At 43.3% G+C, this 22,402-nt stretch overlaps 1 protein-coding gene across 6 annotated transcripts in view; it reads left to right on the top strand.

Moving 5' to 3' along the window:
• The first annotated feature begins 3,896 nt into the window (after positions 1-3,896).
• The window catches only part of TMEM269 (transmembrane protein 269), a 544,348-nt gene continuing 525,842 nt past the window's right edge, over positions 3,897-22,402 (top strand). For all 6 annotated transcript variants that reach the window (XR_011268653.1, XM_069610934.1, XM_069610937.1 and 3 more), the window contains exon 1: positions 3,897-4,092. The gene's annotated coding sequence lies outside the window, so the exon portion shown is untranslated. The remainder of the gene's footprint in view (positions 4,093-22,402) is intronic.

The following is a 22,402-nucleotide window of genomic DNA, read 5'->3' as shown; positions in this document are numbered from 1 at the left end:
AGCGCTCAGGCACTCTCTGTCCACTCCAGCGATGGACACCCAGGAAGAGGAGGGAGAGACCGACCCACCCGAGGAAGAAGAACTGGAGGAAGCACCAACCCTCTCCTTGAAAGTGCACGAGCATTCCCAGGACCGTAGTCTGCACTGGAAAAGACCCCAGCATCTCCCACAGGTAGCACCACCTCCTCACGCCTGAACAAAACAGCAACAGGAAGAAGCCAAAAACAGCAATCCAGCCAAAAAACTAAAATACATCCCTTCAAGGATTCCAACATTGCAACACTCCCAACCCAAAGGAAACTGAACAGGGACCCTCCACGGTGAACTGGTAGTGGAGAAGAAACATGCTAGGACTAGCCCATGTGGCAGCCACAGAGCAGCCTTGCGGGTGCAGACCCTATCCCTGAAGAGAAGCAGAAGCACCAAGGGGCCAGCAACCGGATCCCTGGAGTCACACAACAGGTACCACATCCACCAGACCCCACGGCCAGACAGTGCTCCTGGTCCCAGGAAAGCATTCCAACCAGACCCATAAGCAGAGAAAAGAGGCCACTGTGGGCGGCAGATGCAGTACCTCGGGAACCAAGCGCTGACGCTCCCCTGCCCAGCCCGGGAAGGGGCCCACAGCCGAGGAGCCCTCCTCCCACCAACCGCTTACCGGCCAGCCCCCAGCCCGGTGACCCGTGGCTACCCAGGCCACGTCCTCAATCAGCTCTCCTCTCTCGCAGGGGGAATGAGCCGGGCCTATCAGGCCAAGTGCCTACACCTCAACTGGACACCAAACCCAGCAGGGAATCCAGGAGTACGGCCATCCTGGAACAATTTCGCTACCCTGCCAGACGAGCTGTCCAGGGGGCCCGTAAGGGAGCTCTCCAATGCCCCACAACCAGATGTCAAGGATTCCTGGCCGGAGGACAGGAACTTTTTTAACTGCTGGATTGTGGGCAAGTGGGAGGTATTATAAGGATTCCTGAAGTGGAGGCGGGGCCTCAGAAGTAAGTACTGGGATGAGGAAGAGGGATGTGGAGTTATGTTTAAAACCAGGTTTACGTTGTGTATTTCATAGCTCTCAACCTTTTGTGCCACCTGGGCGGGTGAAACCACCCAATTGTGTATTTGGTGAGTGAAAGCCCATTGATTTATACGGGCGTGTAAGGGGTTTGGCAGGTGCTCAAGCCGCCTACGTGGCGGGTGGCACCCGCCAAAAGCGTGTAAGTTGAGAGGCATGGTATTTACTTTGGAGTAGCAGCAGAACAAGGATCTTTGGAATGGTAATGGGTTGTCCCATTGAGTTGTGACTTGACACTGAAGTTGGAAGAGGCTGGCCACCCCAGAGCAACAATTATTGGTGGCGATCGACTCCCATGTGCCCGCCGCCCATATAACCTGGCACCTATGCCTACAGTACTTACCTGTGTTCTGTTAACATACACTAGCTTCACTGCAGCCAACTGTGATGAAGAGCTGCCTAACCTCTGGTTTTGCCCCAGAGCCTAGAGGTTTTCATGCTCTTCTCTGGGTCTTCTGGGTAAAGCATGAAAGCTCTGGGTTTTTCAGGGGTGCAATAAAATGCGTCGGCTGCCTTTCATTTGCAGTGAGCAGAGGTTGCCTGCAAAAGTACAGGAATTTGCTAAGGCAGCAAAGCCAAAAGGGCTCACATTGGCACATTTAAACAATTAACACCTCTTTGTTACTAAGTGTTTGATCAGTGATAAGAACTAAGGGGACATTAGCTATTTGCATCAGAAAGGCCAAATAAGCTGCAGGCAAATATCCAAATCTAAGCCTCATTTCAAGACAAAAACTGTCTCATTTCTATTATGTGTTGTTATTTTTACTCGTACAAAGGAGGTTTTGCATTTCCAGAATGTAATATTTCCTTCATACTGCATTTAAATACTCAGGATGCCTGGGTCAACAAATAAGCAGGAAAATGTTAAATGTTAGAGGTATTTATACCGCGCACCGTCACCAACGGAGATGGTCTCCAGGCGCTCTGGCGGATCTGCAAACGAGAAGGTGGGATGAGTTAGTAGGTGAAGCGGGAGTAGGATAGTGAGAGGAGTGGTGTTCTGTTGGCAGCTTCAACTCGGTATACACCAGGTGCTGAGCTTTGGTGTGGGCATCGGGTCGATGTCAGTCCTCGTGTGTTGTTGGTGCGGCTTACGTGTTGTTGCGGTGTTGTGAAGTGCGTGCGGGTTGTTGTGCGAGAGATGATTGTGTGAGATTTTTGAGTGAGATAAGTCTGCAGAAATGCTGAGTTTTTTTGTTAGCGGGTTGCATGAAGTTTAACATGCTAACTTTCAGAACTCTGTCAGAGTGTGGCGCTCGCCAATCCTCCCAATCTCAGCAGGGCGGGCGAAGGTGTTAAGCCTGGCAGGGTTCTAGGTATGTGTGAGGCGCTCCCTGTACTGTTCTAACGCGCTCTGTGACTGTTCTAATTGCTCCTCGCCGTTCTATTTTAGCGAGCTCTGTAGGAGTTCTAATGCGGATGGATTGATTGGTGTGGGTTGGGTGTCTATTCTCCTCCTTGGGTGCTGGATCTGGTGTTGTGGTCTCCTCTCACAAACTTTCTATCTAAATGTGTCTGCTGGGGTTTTGGATATGGTACAGCCGCGAGGCAGTGGATGAGTCGTTTAAGGGCTTTCGTCTCGGTCTGAATATGCGATCTATCTATGGTGGCCTTCTTTTTAGTGGGTATTGCCTTAGTATCTTATGGTCTGTCGTGGGGTCCGTTCTTTGGGTTCTGTGTATGTCCGTATTGGGAGTGGACGAGGTTGGTGTATCCTTTGTTATGGGGACATTAAATGTTGAGAGCGCATTTGAATAACCGCAAAGGTAATTTTTTAAGCTTTGCATTCAGAAATGAGTATTCGTCCATTCAAGGGAGGGGCAAGAGGGTTTGGATGTTAGTTATACTGTTTTGCTTAATATATTTTTATGAGGATCTATATATTTATGAAGTTGTTTTATTTAGTTTTCTGCACTTCTAAAGTCCTTTTTGTAATACAGATTATTCTTAAAATAAAAACATTAAAACATTCTGCTACCCACTACTTTTGGGAACATATGCGGTTATGTGCTCATTGCCCAAATTAAAGCTTCACCACTTAGCTAAATAATTGTATCTCACTTTAAAAATCAACAGATTGTTAAAGAAAAATGTGTTAGCCCTACTTTTGGCCTGATTAGATGATGTTCTTATTATTGTTTTTAATTATGAAAAAAAGCAATAAAGTTTAAGCTTTCCCAGCTCGAAATAAATTAAGATATGCTTGTATCAAGTTGCAATCGCTGCGTTCTTTTTTCAGACTCCTAATAATAAATGTTCATTTGGCGTATATATATATATATATATATATATATATATATATATATATATATATATATATATATATATATATATATATATATGTATATGTATATGAGCTAGATATGTGGTGAGGGCAGAGTTTATAGTACTTACTAGTGCTGTGAAGTGTGCGCACACCGCGTGCCGCAGACATCTCTGGGGGGTTTTTATTGCCAAATGTAGGCATGTAGGCTGGGGTGACAGGTCTCAATTCTCGATGCTAAGCGTTGCAAAATATTTTACAAGGAGTGAAAAATAGGAAAATGTAAATACATGAAAAAGCCAGTAACATTGCATTTATTTGTTATACCCCTAGACAGCTGCATACGCCTGTTATTTCATACAAAATGAAAGATGTAAGTGAAAACGAGGCTTGGAACGCCAACAACCGCCATTGTAAATCGGGAGTGCGGATCTGCGGAATGAAAGAACTGTCTAGAACCCGTGTTGTCACTTCCTGTGGAATTTTCCCGGTAAACTTGAGTACGCAGTGTGACGTTGGGCGCGGGAGGGGCTATTGAGAGCGTCATAAAAAGGAGGGAGACAGGAGGGGCAGCACAGAAACAGCGTCGTTGAAGCACACAGAAGTTCGACGATCTTGTTTATTCGGAAGCATCCTCGACGGTATTAGAAGCGCAAGGAGACCAGCTGATTGAGCTTCTAATAAAGAACGTTTGAAAGCGTTATTGTGAATAGTCTTAATTCTAACGAGCTCATCCTTTACAGTGATCTTTGTGCAGGTGAGTGCTGGGGGTGGTATGGTCCTCGTTTTAATTCTACCTAAACCATCCTTTACAGTGATATTCCATACGCGTGCAGGTAAGTGATAAGAGTGGCATGGTACCGCACATTGCGCAAGTCTTCAGCTGTAAGGCGATATGTATTCCTTTATATTGTAAGTGTCGATTGTCTTTTTATGAGGACGGGATCTCCATTTTGATAGTAAAGGTATGTCATTAGCATTTGGTTCCAAATACAACGGATTGTTGATCAAGTCTTAAATACTTCTCCTTAAGGAAATAATCCATGGTGGGTGAGAACGGTGGGTTTGTCTGGTGTTTCTGGGGAGGAGCATGCTGACGCATTTTTTGAGGCGTGGCTGGTACAGCCTCCAATCCACCCCTCCTGCAATTGTGAGTTTGGTGGGTTGGGTCTAGTTGCAGGTATCTTGTAATTGAAGCAGGAATTCTAAACTGAGTGCCCCCTCTCAGATGCTTTGTACCAAGAGCTGCATGTGTGATGCAGAGCGGTACAGCATGCTCTGCTACCCAGGATGTCCGCACTCATTGCACGTGATGGGTGCGGGAGATAGCAAGTAACCCGAGCATCCTTTTTCCGACTTCAAACCTTACTAGGGTGCGCATCCCGACTCGCCCTCTCGCTTAAGTTCAACGTATGATAAACATACTTAAAGTTGGCAAACGCCCAAAATGTGCCTACTGTCTTCGTACTACTTGCTGAATCCATAAAAAAAGGCTTTGTCACTGTAACGGGCTTTGCCAGTCTGCCATGTAGTGCCACACGATTTACTAATGCGAACAGGCGGCGACCCGCGAGAGTTTAAAAACAGGTAATTTGGCACGTCTGTGCTTTGTATCACTGCGGCTTGTCTGCGTGCGTGCCATTAAAATCCTTGCTTGGCAGTGCCAAAGACGCAGATAGGAGACTGGCGCTCATAGTGCGGTTGCTCTGGGCGTTTGCGTTATGTGTGACTGTTTACCGTTTTGACATCTGCTTTAGTGTATTCGAACTCGTGTTCAAAATTATCCCATTTGTTAAACCTGCTTCGATAATGAAGATCAAGTCATTTTCTTAACTCGTTTGAATGGTTGACAGGTACCATTTCCAATTCTTCAAACCCCCTTTAACCCATGGAAGAAGAAAACTGCATCATACCTAGATTACGTGTTTTGGCAGCTGATTTGAAAGAATATTTAATGAAACATGTATGTAGCAATGCATTTAAGTAATGCTCCAGCATGATAACCAGATTGTGCTGTGTATAGGTAGGTTTATCTGTTTTCATGCCCTCAGTCTAACGTCTCTTTTTATATTTATTATTTTTGCTCGTCTTTATTCTATTTTTTTTTTTTAAATGTAACCTCATATCCTGTTTTGGCGCATACTCCAATCTAAACACCTGCATGTTTTATTTATTGACAGGCCTCTGAGCGGGGGTGAGACCCAGACTGGAAAACGGCCAAAAATCTGCCATTTCAGGTCCCTCGTTTCAGCCTAGTCGAAACCTGGTAGTGGAAGGCCGAGCATCCTGTCAGTTCACTGTAGTTCTATGTTCCTCCAACGCCGTCCCTTGGATGTGCAATAAGCTCCACCCACACACCTGCTTGCCCAAACGTTTCTAAAGCGGTGCGCGGTATAAATCACAGTAACATTCACAAGATCACTGAAGTCCTTTTGAATCTAAGGGTTGCCTCGACAGACAAAACAAACCCAATCACTCTTTAGCATAACTAAAGAAAGACCTGTAACACTTTCTGAAGCACCGACCCCCTTCAGTCATTGTTGGCAGATGTCTAGTCATCCACATGTTCGCCGAAGGTGCTTTCTGCTGAATCTGAGCTCAAACTGCAGATCGCCCGTTCAAGTCAAAAGGGGCCAATTTTTTTTTTATCCTTCTTTGAATGATGCACGCTGTACTAATAAAGTTGGCAATATTAGTAAATGTGTTGTGAAGCAGACTAGCAAGCAATAGACAAAAACATAAACCAGGCTTGCTTTTGCTCTAGCCTTTGATGAGTGCCAATTAGCAATTAAATAATGATGTGCTGTATGCATTTGTCACACTGAGAGGTCATGTGACTTTTTATCGGGTACTTTAAAAAAAAGGCTAATCCAGTGTCTTTGTACCATTTCATATTCAGAGCAATATGCTCGAGAGAGAATGTTAATCATGTCGCAGAGCCGGTTTAGCAATGGGTGCAGGCTTGTTCTTTTTCTGTGGCACTGTTTGACCTACCACATAGTTGAGTGGTTTGTGTGATTGTGTATACAGGGGAACACTTTTAAGTTTCGAAAATGAGCTGCAGTTTCATACTGCTTGCGCTGCTGCTGGTATATCATCCCGTCAATGGGTGATTCTGTGTTTAGTTGGCTAAACTACCTTATCTGCACAGGCTGGGTTTCTCCTGCCATAGAGGTATTCCAGGGCACTTCAAGACAGATAATAAGCGGTTTAGTTGTTCACACTGGGGCATACCGACTGACATGAGTTCTGCCAGTGCACTGACAACCCGTTGCCATACAGCAATCTTCCCACAGAGTTTTGTTCGATTGGCCCTGGACCACCACCCCAATTCTATAATGTTGTCTATGGAAATAAAGCAGAATGGGGTAAAAAAAATAGGGTTCACTTTTTGCTTTTCAAATTTCACTACTAGCCATCCTGACCAGTGTGGACTGCAGTCTGCCACACCTCCTTACATTATGGATCATTCGCCTGGACACAGTGGTGGACAATGAAGACATGATCGCTGAAAGCCGGTCATTAAGTAAGATACGTGCACTGTGATCATCAGATGATTCAAATTTCATGACTCATGATCCAAATTAACTTGACTTCGTTGGAAGTGGGAATATACCAGGTTCTGCAGGCCAGGTGCTGGTTTGTGAACCTGTACTTTATTGTGTACGTGTGAAGCAAAATATATGCTGGGGAGTGCACTGGGGCAAGAGGGCGTGCCTTTTTTTCATTTTGAGAAATTCCCTTTGGGTTAGTGCTTGAAAATAATCCGCCACTCTGCCAACTCTTCGTCAACTATGATACTCTTTGTCTGCTGCAAAGTAAACACTACTTTTATCATGAGTAGTGCATTTGAGGGCCTGCCCATTTGTGCTCCCTCAATGTTATATGGTGAAAGTCAAACTCAAAAGAGTGGAGATTCTGAGTCATGTTTCAATTTATACGTTCCCAACTCTGTGCTGTGCTCTGTACTTGGCCTGTCAGCAGGCCACCTGACCTGCACGTTTTCTTTTTGGGGTTCTAGTAGTGTCATTGAGATTAGGGCCCCTTTCATGCCGTTGCTGAACTTCTAAGGGATTCACTGAAAGTACTGCTCCTCTCCCAACTCCCATCTTGTGCCGCCTGTTAAAAAGGGACAACAACTGCAGCACAAACCCCCATAAGTACGAGATTAAATCACATTGTTTGGAGATGCCTCTTTACAGAAGGAAATAATTCAATATGCTCGCACAGTACATAAATATCATGGGTTATTTGCTGGATGCAAATTATACTGCTGTATCAAACAAGACCACTTGTACCTAATATGGAAGGACTATCTTAGTGCTAGAACTTTCTTTTGAGTACGATGAAATGTACTGAGGTTATACTAAGGTTTCATAAGCAATACATACTAAGATTTCCTTTTTCTTAATACATGTCTCTTATTGGCACTTGAGCAATAGCAAATAACAGTTGCTGTCGAGAGTTCATATGGACTTAATGGGAAATCAATCACAGGTCGCTCATGTGGAAGAGCAGGTGGGTAACGTGTCAACTGGTGCCTTGTCAAGCTAGCTGGCAGCTTTTTGGGCTACCTTTACACTCTTTTGGGGTGCTCCTGGGCCCTTTGTGTGGCTTCAACAGACCTACATGCATTCTGATCAAATGTATGCGTTTATGCTAAGTTTTTTGATGTATTAATCATATATTTTATTGGAAGCTGTTCATGTAGCGGAGACCTTACCCCAAATTACAGACATTATAGTTTAGGGGCAAAGATGTGCAAGGTCGATTGTGAGGTTTCAGAAGGTTCAAGCACATTACTGCACCGGTTTGAACAATACACACTAGAAGAAGCAATTTAATTTCTTTGGGCATCAAATAAAGTGAATGCATGTTAGAATTTGCTAGTATTATTCATAATTCTGACTATAATAACACATTCCTCAATTTTGCATTAAGAAAAAAAAGATTCATGTTTCCTAATTAGCAAGGGATCAAATTAGACTTCCAGGTGAGGGAGTGGGAAGGTGCTGGAACAGTGTGTGGGATATGTGATTCGATGGTGGAATCAGTAAAAGGGGCAGGAATGAGAAAGGAAACAGTTGGCAAGCAGGAGAGATCTATGGGTTTAGCAAACAGGCAGATTTTGTGCATGATGGACATTTATCAGACCTTCTTTAGTTCCTGCAACACAATGATGCACGTGATTGCATGTCATGGGTTTATGATCCGTTCCTTTCATTGGTTTGGGGGGAGGCCCAAATGATATGTCTATGGCCCCAACGTTCTTTGGATGGGTTTACAATTGATAAGGCCACGCATGTGCAAATGGGTTTCTATTGCACAGTGCTCTTTCTCCAGAATGTTTTTCCTGTTCCCATGTCCCTGCATTGCAACTTCCTTGATAGCGTCCCCATCCCTCAGTCACTCCGTCCCCCATGTCTTTCAGCAGCCATAAGTAAGTTGCAGAGTGCCTAGGGTGAGAACTGAGGAACCAAACAGGATCTGACAGCAGTGATAGATTTCTGTTACTGGCCACTGCTCCTGCAATCTCCGAACCAGGATGTTGGCCACACTGACAGGGATCAAAATTGCTAACTGAAAGTTACTTAGCGTATACTTGTAGCATAGTAGATCATGGTTAGCTTGAACTAATGCCTACAAAGAGCTACGTTTTGTACTTCCTTACCTCTTCTAGACCCAACTGGGACTGTACAGACATACCTATCTGACATACCTATCTGATATCAACTCTTTGCAAATCTGTATGACAGAGCATTGAGTCACATGCAGAAGAGATCTAACGCATGTTGGGTAATAAACATGGACAGTTATAGTTGGCATCTAATGTGTGAGTAAGATATGTGGCACACTGTACTAACTAGCCCTTTGTTCCGCAGAGGCATATTGTTTGTTGTTTGAAGCCTGATGCCATGAATTGTTTTTTAGCTCCTCCTTAACAAATATTGAAGTTTAAAGTATGATGAGATAGCATTGCCTAAAATAGCAAACACTTATTTGTGAAATGTACAGTGGGAATTATTTCCATGGAAAAATGTACAATAATTCTTAGTTGAACAACTTCAGGTTACATTTTTTTTTTATATAGTTCATACCTTCTGTACAAGAGACCTATCCTGCCACATTTATGCACAGGGGAGAAGCACAACATTAAAAGTGCTTAACTATTGCTGTTTATTTCACGTGTTCCGTGCTACTCCTCTGGCTGCACTTTTCTTGTTGGGGAGACTTGCGTTAATTAAGGTATATCAATAGGCATTGAAATGTGTAATGTAGGAATACATTAAAATAGAATGTAATATTAGATTCAAAATCTATTGTCAATAACATCCCTGAGAGTATAGTTTTATAGAGTGTACTAGTAAGAATACAGCTTTACACATATCATACACAAAATTACCCTAACTACTCCTGGTATCTTTGAAATTCCTGCACTTGTGTTTTGTACTTTGTTACACATTTTGTATTTAGACGTTTATTTTTGCAGTCACTGAATGCCGGGCTGACACTGTCGAATTATGGCTTTTAAAGTAAGAAAATGCCCAAGCTCAAAAAGTGTCCCAAAAAGCACTTCTACAACCTCCAACAAAACAAATGTACTTTGAGGAAATGTTGTGTCCTGTTTTTATGAAGGAATGTTAATGTCAAATCGTTTGTTCGCAATGCATAAGGATAAGTATTCGGTTGGAACATATATGGGGGGAACATTACCAAAATTTGTATGCCAGCAGTGAGAAGCTGGCAATATTATTCCCGAATGTAGTAACGCAGTGGAAGTTTACATTTTCAATTGAGGCAATTAGGGAGAGAATCATTAGGCCAGTTCTTCCAGAGCGGCAGTGCCTAATGGGCTTTCGAATGCTCTTTTTTAAGGGCAACCCTGAACAGTGGTCAAAGGCTTTATTTCTCTTATTCCAAGATATTAACAGCACCAAGACTATTCCTAGCTCATGGAATATGAGTTACATAATACCTATTGCTTTATTGGATGCTGACTAAAAAATATATGCGAGTATTGTTTTACAACAAATTGACCAATCGACTGCCAAAAACCAATTCTTATCACCTTGTCAATTTGGCTTTAGAAAGGGCGTCGGCTCTATGGCAGGAGGACTTGTGATTTCCCTATTGCAAGAATTGGGATGGAAAAAGGGAGCGAACCCTGTGTATTTAGCAAGCATGGACCTCTTCCTTGCTTCTGACTTGGTGAATCGCTCTGTTTTATGGAAGAAATTGCATTCGATGGGCCTACCCTACAAACTGTTGGATATTGTGATACATTTAGATGAAGGCACAATGATTCAAATTAGATTAAATAACGAAGGCCTGATATCCATACCAATAAGACTCAGACAAGGTTGTATCTTCGCCCCAATTTTGTATAATTTGTATACAGCAGACATCTGTCCATCATTATTGAATGCTTCCCTTATTCAACCCAAGTTAGAAGGTAGAAAAATGTGTTGGTGTTCCTATGCGGACGACTTTTTATTGCTTGACATGTCTCCGGTAGGGCTCCAGCACCTGTTATCAGTATTTGGCACTTATGTAATGGTTTAACAGTAAATCCTGCAAAATCGCACATTTTGTGTTTCAGTGGGAAAAAAGCCTCTATGAAAAGTTTGTTTCTGAATAAGATCAAATTGGGAACGTAAAGCTCAATGATTTATTATGTTTTTCGTGAGCGCTAAACTAAATATTGCTCAAGTACTGAACCATTTCCTGGCGAAAGGCAAAACATGCGCGACACAAATGCGAATAGTAAATCGTAAATTTGGTGGATTCTCAAATACCCCCTACCTTAGTTTTTACAAACAGAAAACTATCCCAAAAATTCTCTATGGTACCGAAATTCCAATTATTATGGGCAAATTGGACATTGACAAATTGGAGGCGCATATTCTTAGAAATACAATTTTTGTGCCTCCCGAAATGTGTTCCTCTAGCCGCAATTCGGTACGACTTTGGCCTACAGTCATTGAAGAGTATAGTGGAGTGGAATGGAAATGTTTAATGTTATTTCGCAATTTGATCTTTGAAACTGAAAACAATTTGTATAATGAATTGGCCAATTTGCTGAAAAAAGGTATGCCCAAATCAACATTATTGTCGAATTTATTGGAAATCTGTAAGAATTTGCTGAGGTCTGTAGGTGTTGGTCTACTACAACTCAGAAACTGCTCCAATATTGGTTGTATCGGCACATGGTGTCATTTGATAAATATATGGGCACCATGGAACCCTATCTATATGTTTTTCCTAACAGAAGTATATGAGATTCAGATTCAATGTTTTACTTACCAGGGGAAATATTGACTGTAAGATCGACACAGCCGGTACAAAGCATATTGTGTAGGTTTTGTAAGGCTCCGGAAGCAAAAGAAACACAGACACTTGCTTCTAGATTGCTCGGCCCTGAGAACAAAGATACTGTATTACTTCTCTCGCTTTGTCCCTGATGTAGCAAGTGTGGATATGGATCAGGTGTGGAAATGCATGTTATCCGATTAAAAAAAGACCTCATTGCAATTAGCGATTGTAAGATTCCTTAAGTTGGAGTGTGGTCTCTCCTAGCTTCCGCAATATATGCAATCATTAGTAAAAATGGAAATCTTCCCAGTTTTATGTTTTTTGTATTTTTATGAACTGAAGTATTAGGTCGATATTCATTCTATTTTGCATTTTGCTAGATTTTAGCTTGTTCTTAGAGTAATTTTCAATGAAATGTTGGTGGATTTTATCCTTTTTTTTTAGTAATTTCTCTCTTTTCTGCACTCCTTAATTATGTGAAAACTGTTTTTACGTTGAACTTTAGAAGCAAAATTCTGTATTAAGTCTTACTGTATTACTTTTGAAATTGTCTATGAATTTTTGTAAAGTTTTAAAAAAAAACATATACACATAAAAATAGTATTCGGTTGGGAGTTCTAACACTGGTATTGAGTTCATTTGTTCTGGAAATGTATTTTTGTCCAGGAATAGAAATACGGTTTTGATAAGCAGTAGCTAAATTCAGCTCATCCTTATCCCGCACAATCCAGTAAGCAGGAGCTACCTCTGGGGAACAATGAGTTAGCGTATGGCAGGCTGAACGTTGAACTTCAACATGAGATGCAAGGTACAGCTTTTTATCCATTACATAGGACAAATTCTGGTAGGACAACTTATGCTTTTTAAATGTCTTCTTGATGGGTCCTAATAATATTCATTTATAAAAGTAGCTGTAGTTACAGCTGCACATCTTCAAGCAATTTCAAAACCTGTTTCAAAACTGTTTTGTAGGAGAATATATTTTAAGTCTGGAAACAGGAAATCTGGGTTTTCTGGGTTTTCGATGCTGTCTTCACCACAACACCCAACATTATGTGATCTAGGAAATTCTGTGTCTCAAATCCTTTAGCTGACACTAATGTTGATTGAGGAGTGCTGTTCTGACAAAGTCTTAGGGGTTGCTCAGTTTACAGTGTTTATAAGTGCATGCTTAAAAAACATTTTTTAACCTCATGTATACAGATGATGATTTGTACTCTTAATATTTGGCCCAGTGTCCCAAACCTTAAGCAGGATGTAGTGTTGGGCCATTGATTTGAAGGTTAGCAAAATTCTAAATAGAATTGATTATGACATGCCCCTTTCCGGAACCCCCAGACCTTTTTGATCCCTCATAAAGCAGTATTTGTGTGCGATTTGTTAGACACATCTCCAGATTGCTTCTCTGCTGGATATGTATATTTCAAGCTTCTTGCTCTACCCCTAAAGCGCTGAACTTCTGGTTATATTGAGCCTTATTGAAGGATCTCAGGAGATTCTTGAGTTTCGATAATTGCAGACTAATTTTGTTTAAGCAATATGAAAGGTTTGTAAAGAATTCCTCTTATATTCAGTCTTGCCCCGTTCTACAGTCATGGGATGTCCGGCTCACAAATGACAAGTCAAAGCATGCTTAGTATAGCTTTACAAAAGTTTGACACACCCATGTGCTCCATTTGTATTAAAGCTATCATGTCCCAGTTCCTCCTCATCAGAAGTCCTTTTCTCTGCATGTTAAGGACTTGACCTGTTTAGTCACTGCTCTTAAGGATAAAGTTTCTGTCTAACCCCCTCTCCGACCCACTTACTTCATTAGATTTTCATCACTATTCATACACGTAAAAGGATCTGGGAAGATTTAATTAAATGCAGTTTTTAAATCTCAAAAACAAATAAAAAGTGTGATTGGCTTAATTTAATCTGTTTTCCAACCATAAAAGGACGTTTTTGTTGCTTTTATGGAGATAGCATTTTCCTGTGCCTCCTAAAACAACTGAACAAGGAAATATAAGCAGCCTGATCTAAACAGTGAAATAAACCTGCCACTTAAGGCAGCAAGCTGTAAAAGTATCTGTTCATACAGCATAGTGATAGTTGAGCCTAACATATTTTCCTTTCTATTGTGTGAGGGTCTCTGAGCACTGATGATTATGCATCGTTTCAGCTGCTTGTTCCCTTCACTTGGAAGTCCTTCAAAGTCCCAAAATGGTCGTGTGGTGTGTCTGAAAAACAGGTCACACACATCATGGTCAAAAATCCCCAGCACTGTTTGACATCCGTTTACGATGGTGAGATTGTGTTCTATTAAAGGGCTCTTTGACAGGATATTTCCTAGTATCAAACCTCTACAGGCATTGGTGCTCACCAGGTTCAATGTCAAACTTATTCTTTAAGGCATAGTGGCCAATGACTATTCCACATGCCCACATCTGATGCCTCCTCACAAGCCACAAAAAGATGAAGTGCGTCAATTGACATTAGCTCTCTAGTCGATCCGAAGAAGCAGATTCAGGAAGGCTACCTCTGAGGGCACATACTCTGTCATCGCGGCCCTTGAGTCGATCACGTTTTTTTATTCCTCCCAGCAGTCCTTGTGGGACGCAGATTAGGATAGATTGTAACATATAGGGCCTCATTACGACCCAGGCGGTAAGTTACCGCCTGGGCCGTGACTTTACCACCATGGCGTAAACTATGTTTACGCCATGGTGGTTGGCGGACTTACCGCCCCATTCCGACCTTGGCGGGGCGGTAAGTCCCCAATCCCCATTTACCCTTCCCCATTCCCATTTTTGCCCCATAGGGCATAATGGGAGTGGGGAAGGCGTTAATTACGCCACCGTAAATTACGGTGGCGTAATTAACTCCATGGTCCCTTAGCGCCATGGATTTTAACACCTGCTAAAAGCAGGTGTTAAAAGCGCCATGGCGCTAAGGGACCTCGTACTCAGGCGGTAAGGGTCGGCGCTGTTTACGCTGCCGTAAACCCCTTACCGCCTGGGTCGTAATGAGGCCCATAGACTTCCCACACCCATTCACCCCTGACACTATACACCGTAACTGCATTTCCAAAAGATTCAGATGCCCTTAAACCTAGAGGAAAGTGTCAGCCATTAATAGCTGCGGGTAAGCCTCCACCAATGCAGTAATTCCATGTTGTGCTGCCCACTAAACACCAACGTGGGTGGGGGGTATCTGAAAGCATCTTGTTTCCTGGAAACATATCAAGCAGACAACACAACATATCACCTTGCAACGTATTAAAACCTTTTTGTCTGCTCTGGGTTGGCCAGGAGGTTGATGCATTACAGCACAGAGGAAAAGCTGCGTTTTTATGCTTTATATTGCGTTTTTTTTAATTAACGCGAACATTACAGCATTTGCCTTGTTTTACAAATGTGTTCATGCAGACTACACATTTCAGCTAATAAGAGAGAAAGAAGAGAAAGAACCGAGAACTAAGGTCCATAGGAAAATCATAAACAATGTATACCAAGATTTAAATTGACCCCAATAAGTAAGATGTGGTGGCATGCAATGTTTTTGTACGAGGGAGTGCGCAATTAGCACAGTGACGTCTTTTTCTTTATGTAGCGCTAGCCACGCGCCGGTAAAGGTCAAAACAAGCTTTCTATCTATCTGCATTCTTGTATTGCGCCACTAACCCATAGGCCTCAGGGCGCACACAGAAGGAGAAGGGACGGCAGACAACAGAAAACAATGTCAGACAGGAAAAACAAAGAGACAGGGAGACTGCGGAAACCCAAACCTCACGAGACCAAAAGAGAAAGGAAATATGGCGGAAAACTGAATTCAGTACCGAGAGAGCTCTGCTAAAGAGATAGAAAAATCCTATCCTTTGTAAAACAGGAAGGTCTTCAGTTGCTTTTTGAAGATGGGCAGAGACTCACTATTAACAAGATATTTAGGGAGTGCATTCCAAAGAGCCGGGACCCAAGAGTCAAAGCTAGTGCCCCCAAATCTTTTCAGAATAGATGGGGGTTGAACCAGGACTGTATTGCTACTTTGCTTTCTAAGGAGAGCAACGTTAGCGTGGGAGCTCTGTTGTAACGATATCCAGGGGCATAAAAAATTACAACGCTTTGGTAGTTATGATAGTAGTAGGTTGTTCTTATCTCTCCATATTTCTGTAAGGAATCATGGCGTCAAATGTCCGGGCTTGTGCCAGTGGGGTGTGTCGGCAGACCAAGCAGCCCTATCTTCCCCATGACAGCTAACACATATGTCAGAAATTATTTGTGTATCAAGCAGCACCATGTATGTGTGTGTCACATAAATTCCTCGAACAGGATCCAAAATCTGATGGCGATGTGCGCTTGGCGCCTCTTCAGGAAGATTGGCCTTTCATAAGTACAAAGTGCCAGTTTACTAGGATTACCTTCCAACCGCAAAAGCCACAATGTGCACTATTTTATGACGTGGTTAATCTTCTACATAATTGTCAGTTCTGTCGCCAAATCAAACAAACATTGGCAAAGCCGATAGCTTCGGTGTTTACTGCTGAAGTTTGCATTTTACATTTATAGGCACTAGGGTGAAAGAGCTAAATAATCCTTTCAAGGTAGGATGGGAGAAGGGATTCATGTGTGCAAGAGAATGAGAAGGGGAATAGAGAAAGGGGGAAAGCCATTGAGAGATGTTTCTATCGACGATGAGAAAGAGGAAATGTGAGTGAGAAAGGGTGAGAGTGGGAGGGTAAGAGAAAAAGCGAGGGTGTGAGAGAAAGAAGAAACAAGTAAGGGCTGCGAGCAAAGATATGATTTGCCAAAGATGGAATGAGAGCACAAGGGGATATAGACTGGCAGTGCAGGATGAGAGAGTGGCAGGGCGTGAGTGGCAGTGCAGGGTGTGAGCGTGTGTGACCGGGGCAGGAGGGAGAGCATGACTGCAAGGAGAGAGAGTGTTTGCACAGGGAGAGAGTGGCTGCGCAGGGAGAGGGTGTGACAGTACACAGTGACACGTACAGAGGGAACTGACAACGCACACAGTGTGACATCACACAGCGAGTGCGTGAGAGTGACAGCTCATGGAGTGAGAGTGGCAGCGTATGGCGAGTTTTTCTACAGTCCCCCCACTATACATGATGACTCTGGTGCACTGAGTGGTTGGTGAAACTATACATCTGCCTGCCAAATCAAGTGATATGGGACTTGGGGAGGGCCAATGAAACATTCATGCACACCTGACCCCTGCCCCCCCCGCATCTCAACAAACACAACACAAACATACAGAAACAAACATTCATGCACACCCGACACCCTCCCCCCCCATCTCAAACAGCACAAACATACAGCAGAACAGACCCGACACACAAACAAACAGACCACTTAACGGACGTGCTGGAATGCTGGCGAGGTCTCTGGCACTACGGTGGGCGTGGCAAGGCTGAAATGCCTTACGCCATCAAGCCTTACTGGCCACGCCAGCCGTAGTGCTGGCCCTCCATTGGTGCAGCACACACGCACTACGTGACTCGTAGGAGCCACGTGGTGCGTGTGCTCTGAGCCAATGAGTGCCAGTGTTCTGTCCGGCCCGGAAGACAACAAAAACTTTCCTAATGGAGGGCGGCCGATGCTGCTTGTGGGCCGCACTCCATTAGGAAAGTCTTTGTGCCTCGCGGGCCGGACAAAAAGGGATGGCGGGCCGCAACTGGCCCGTGGGCCGTATGTTGTGCACCCATGCTCTACTGTAAGGCCCAGCCTGGGCTTAAACGGGAAGAAGCTGTCACATTTCTCACCTCGGAGAGCAGTGCATTGTCTTACTTTTAAACGTACTTTAAAAGTAAGTAAACACAACACTCTCCGAGGTGGGAAAAATGTTGTTAATGTGACTGTGGCCTCACCAAACGTGCGAAGGACAAAAGCTTGCACCCCCCGTGATATCAATAGACCCCACCCCAAAACCTTATGCAGAATCTATAGGTTTAAATGCTGGGCTCAACTTTTAGTAGGCCCATGCCTCCAATGATTAGTGTTCCTTTTTTTTTTCATTAAAAAGCCTGTGAGATGCAGAGGTGTAGACAGTGTAGGTCCTGAGCAAGTCCAAAGGGAAACGGGTAAGGTATGCAAGGATTGTATGGATCCGTGTGAGGGAGTGTGTAGTGCGACATTGTATGCAAGCAGGTGTCTTAAGTGCATGCATATGAATGCATGCAGTGTGAATGGTATACATGGGTGCGAGTGCGTGTGTGAATGATACTGCAGTTTGAATTCTTTGAGTGTTCGTGTGAATAACAGAAGCTGTATGGGTGCATGGTTGTGTGTCTATATGCTGTATCTCTGTGTGAGTGGATCTGTGAGGCTGCGGCCCAGGGAGGGGCATTAGCGCATGAACATTTATTTTGCCAGGAGCGTGGCATGCTTTACTGACGAAGCAAAGCGAACTTGAATACTATTATGCAAAGGAGAGGTTGGAGTGGGGGGAGGGTGGTGCGATGGGGCTGGTTGGGTCCTACTGTGGCATTGAATTCTGTACTCTTAAGGACAAAGCTGATATGAGTTTTCTTACATGAGGGGAGGGCATGTTTCCTCACTATTACTTGTGTTAAGGTCAAAGGTAACATACATGTTCTTACATAGGCGGGGGAGGAGTGGCATTCGTGCAGCCCGCAAGGCAATGCTTTCTTAATTTGGCATGTCATTTTTTACTCGCGTTTGGGGGCAAATGCAACCTGAGTATTGTTATATGGGGGGATTTGAATAATGGTGATTTGCAAAAAATGTTTTATATTACTTTCCCAAAAGCACTGTACAGAGAACATATTGATAAACAATTATCAAGCAACCAAAATTGGTACTCCTTTATCGACCTCAGACGGATGTAAGGCTCAGTTTGCCTTGCCAGTATTTGATCTCTGAACTGCAGATCACTCGGATTGCAGCAGCAAGTGCTCAACTCGCTGAGCTATTGTACCAGCTAGCCAACAGGGACATGCTTTCTTACTGTGGCATGTTATTTTTTTTAACTGGCATTAATACAAAGCCAACACAAGCATGTTCTTATGTGGGGATACAGCATTTATTGGCAGAGCCTGCATGAAAATGTTTTGTTATGGTATCAGTACTGGCATCATGGGCAAAGCAAACATGAGTATTTTCTGATTTGGGAATACTTGCTTATATAGGTGCACCAGAATGGACATGTTTGGGCACAATCAGTATGAACATGTTTTTTTACACTTCCAGATAACTGACATAAAGTGGGAAAAGGCATTATGAAAATGTGTTTGAAAGTGCCCCTGTGTATTGTTGATGACTTGGCATTTAATCTCATGTCTTACCCTATAACACCTATCTGTAAACTGTGACTTGTTACCTAATGTATCACAGAAAGTGGACTGTAAAATTCACCATTTAACGCCCCATTTACACATTTTTTGAGGGGGGGCAGGGGGGTTAGGTGGTTACCCCCAAACCTCCCTGCCCGACCCCTCCCACATTGGCAGGATTTACTTGTACTCAGGAAGGGTCAGGGTTTTAAACCCCCACCCCATGTCATCTTTCGCTCCTCACACCACATATACACACAAACACCTCTCCGTGTTCCAGGCCAGTCTGAGGTCAGGTCTGGCAGCCCCTGCGTGCACTTGTGTGCGGCATGGGGCGGGGCTCAACCTCTGAGCTCCTCTGTCTTTAGTTCATGGGCTTCTGTGCCTGCAATCTATCGATTGCGTGAAATAGAATAGAGGGTAAATTACTACAATGAAGAAAGAATGAGAACCGAGATGCATAGGCCTATCGGGGGAGTCTCTGGGCCTCATTGCAACCCTGGCGGCAGCAGTGCCTGTAAAACATTACCTTACGGCCTTGCCGGACCCGGTATTTGCCCATTCCCCTGCACTGGAACAAATTGTTCCCCATTCCCATTTGAGCCACATAGGGCTCAATGGGAATGGGGAAGCCGGATGCACAGGCACCGTTATCAACGGTGCCTGTGCATCCGAAATGCTATGCTCGCGGGTGCCTCCAGGTCAGACATGGCGGAATGAAAGGCACCCGCGAGCACAATTCAGAGTTTGCAGGTCCGGATACAATGGTGTGCCGGCAAGCTTACCAGTACCATTGTATCTGGACTGGCAAGCTCGTACGTGATGAGGCCCTCTGACTATCTGGCACTAGCTACTCGTAGGGACCATAATCATGATCCATATCTCAAGAGCGTGTAATGTTCAGACAACACTTCAAGCATACTATTTCTTGCAGACCAAACACGGGTGTTATGTGCTGAAGTTCTTGCAGATGTGGTCTCTTTGAACTCCAGCGAGGGTCATGCCAACTATGTCATAAAACCCAAAATTGCAATCCTTCACCTCCAGGTTTCTGGACATACGTTCCAAGTTGAATGTTTTTTTTTTTCATTGACTGGTCAGTGACATTTTGTAAGCTTTTACACCTTTTGCCTTTCTTCCCAACGCCCTTATTCTGAAGTAACCCTGGACCGTGATAGGAAGTTGGGACAGTTGCCCTACTCTAGTGGTGGTACACCGACCCTCCTGGATTTGTTGTTCGGACTACACCAGAATCTTCTAGGAAATCTGGCCATTTCTGTCCAGATTGAAATGCACGATATACTACCAGAGCTTGATGGAGCTGAACTTGACCGCACAGTTTATGAACAATATGAACATCTAAATGAGCATTGGTAATACCAACAATTTGAGCTTTTGTGTAGGCATAGGAAAATCACTTGCCAGGCACTGCCATAGTGGTATTAACTGGCAATTGATGGTAGCAGGTGAAACTAGTGCCGGTAAATGGGCATCTGATAGTAGTTCCTGACTTAACTTCTACATAAGCCAAAACTGTTGGCTTTGCTAATGCTAGTTTTTAACAGGACTTCAGTGAAGGACACTCATAGTGCTTGTAAAGAGAGTGGCTGAAGCCAGACATGGTAGGACATTTATAATACACCAGTAGCACGTTTACAACTCCAATTAAGTCAATAACTCAAAAGACTGCTTTGGAAAAAAAACACTGGCAAGCACTTTGAGTGCAAAGTTTGATGTTATGGCTTGATCAAAGCGAGCTCAAAGAGTAGGTGTTTTGGGCAGGGAGGGGTGCGAATGGCCATAGGGATTAGCATGGCCTTGGGCAGATAACTAAACGAAACCTACAAGCTTTGTGTACCTCCTCATATGCCATTTCTCCCTATCTGTACGCTAAAGCACCACCTAATAACCCACACTAAAAATGGGCAATAAAATACTCCCAGCAAAAAGTAGGTAAAAACTTACTTATAGAAGCTGGCCTTTGCTTCCACCAACACAGCTTTTCAGATACGTTTGGATCAGTGGTACGGGCCCAGCAGTGCCACAGGAAGGAGACTAATATAACAGCCTCATCTGAAGAAAAACTTGAAAACAAAAGACCACATTTCCTATACCTGTCTTGGAAAGTGAATTTTCTTCTAACAATTACTCTTGCTTGAAGAATGAGGAAAATGAGTGCCCCCAATTGACACAACCTACAGTTTTGTGAGAATACATTTGTCTTTGGTACCCATCCTAAACTCTTACCGAAACACACAGACTAGGACTTGAATATTATATTTACAAAGCTCATGAGGGGGGCCCTTTGAGCAAATGCACAAAGCCAGTCTTAAACATCTAACACATAATTCCATGTCGCTATCCCATCAATAAGGAGAGTTGGTGAGTTACAAGAACTTTCAGTGCAAGATCCTTTTATCTTTATTCACAAGGAGAAGGTAGTACTATATACAAATACACGCTTTTTTATCTCAAAGTTCTATGTGAATCAATCCATAGAACTACTTCCTGCTTTCTTCCAAAACCCTAAAAATGTAGCAGAAAGAAGCCTTCAGATCTTAGATGTCAGAAGGGCTGTCATGTATTACCTTAAAAAACTAAACCACTCAGAAAAACTGACTGTTTTCTAGCCGCAGGGAGAGAATCTCTAAATCGGTTATCCCTAAATAGATTGTTAGATGCATTCAACTTTGTTATTCTCTTGCAGAGAAAACATTGCCCTTTAAGCCCTGAGCACACTCAACTCCGGACACATGGGCTGCTCTAGCTTTCATTGCAAATGTCCCCTTATATGCCATTTGCAAAGCTGACACATGGGGGTCTGTTCACACCTTTACTCAACATTGTTTAGATACTCATTGTAAAGGTGACACACAGGTGGGTCAGGCAGTGCTAAAATATCTCTTTGCCGCTCTACCTTCAAAAAACCCACCACCTTCTGCAAGTACTGTTCGCTAATCTATGCAAAGCATGTCATTCTAAACAGATCCACAAGCCTCAGAAGGCATACATTAGTTACCGTAATCACATTTCTGAGGCTTGTATCTGCTTAGATTCCCACCCTTCCTCCCCTCTTGGAGTTGAACGTTCTAGGGCAAGTCATAAATGTTTCATCCTTCATCATAACATACCTATTCTCCGTGCATTCACTTCATACTCTCTCTTGTCAGAAACAATCCGAGGGACCTCGACGCGTGAGGGATCATGAGTACAGTAGATGTCACACTAGGCATAATAATACAAACACGCCCAGTTGACATCCCTTTTTGAACTTCGAAAACAACAAGTGCAATACTCCACTCCCAATAGGCAGTACCACTAGATGTCAGCCTATAGAAAGCATGTGAATCTAAGCAGATATAAGCATCAGAAATACGATTATGGTAAGTAATTTTTGCGAATTTTCTATCAAACACACCATGTCACCATGCACAGTAATAACTAGAAAAGCACTATACAAAACCTA

This window comes from Ambystoma mexicanum, chromosome 8 (genome assembly GCF_040938575.1).
Source record: "Ambystoma mexicanum isolate Mex_15411 chromosome 8, UKY_AmexF1_1, whole genome shotgun sequence".
Taxonomy (NCBI): Eukaryota; Metazoa; Chordata; class Amphibia; order Caudata; family Ambystomatidae; genus Ambystoma; species Ambystoma mexicanum.
Note: the sequence above shows the minus strand (reverse complement) of the source record. Positions and strands in the feature narration are given on the sequence as shown.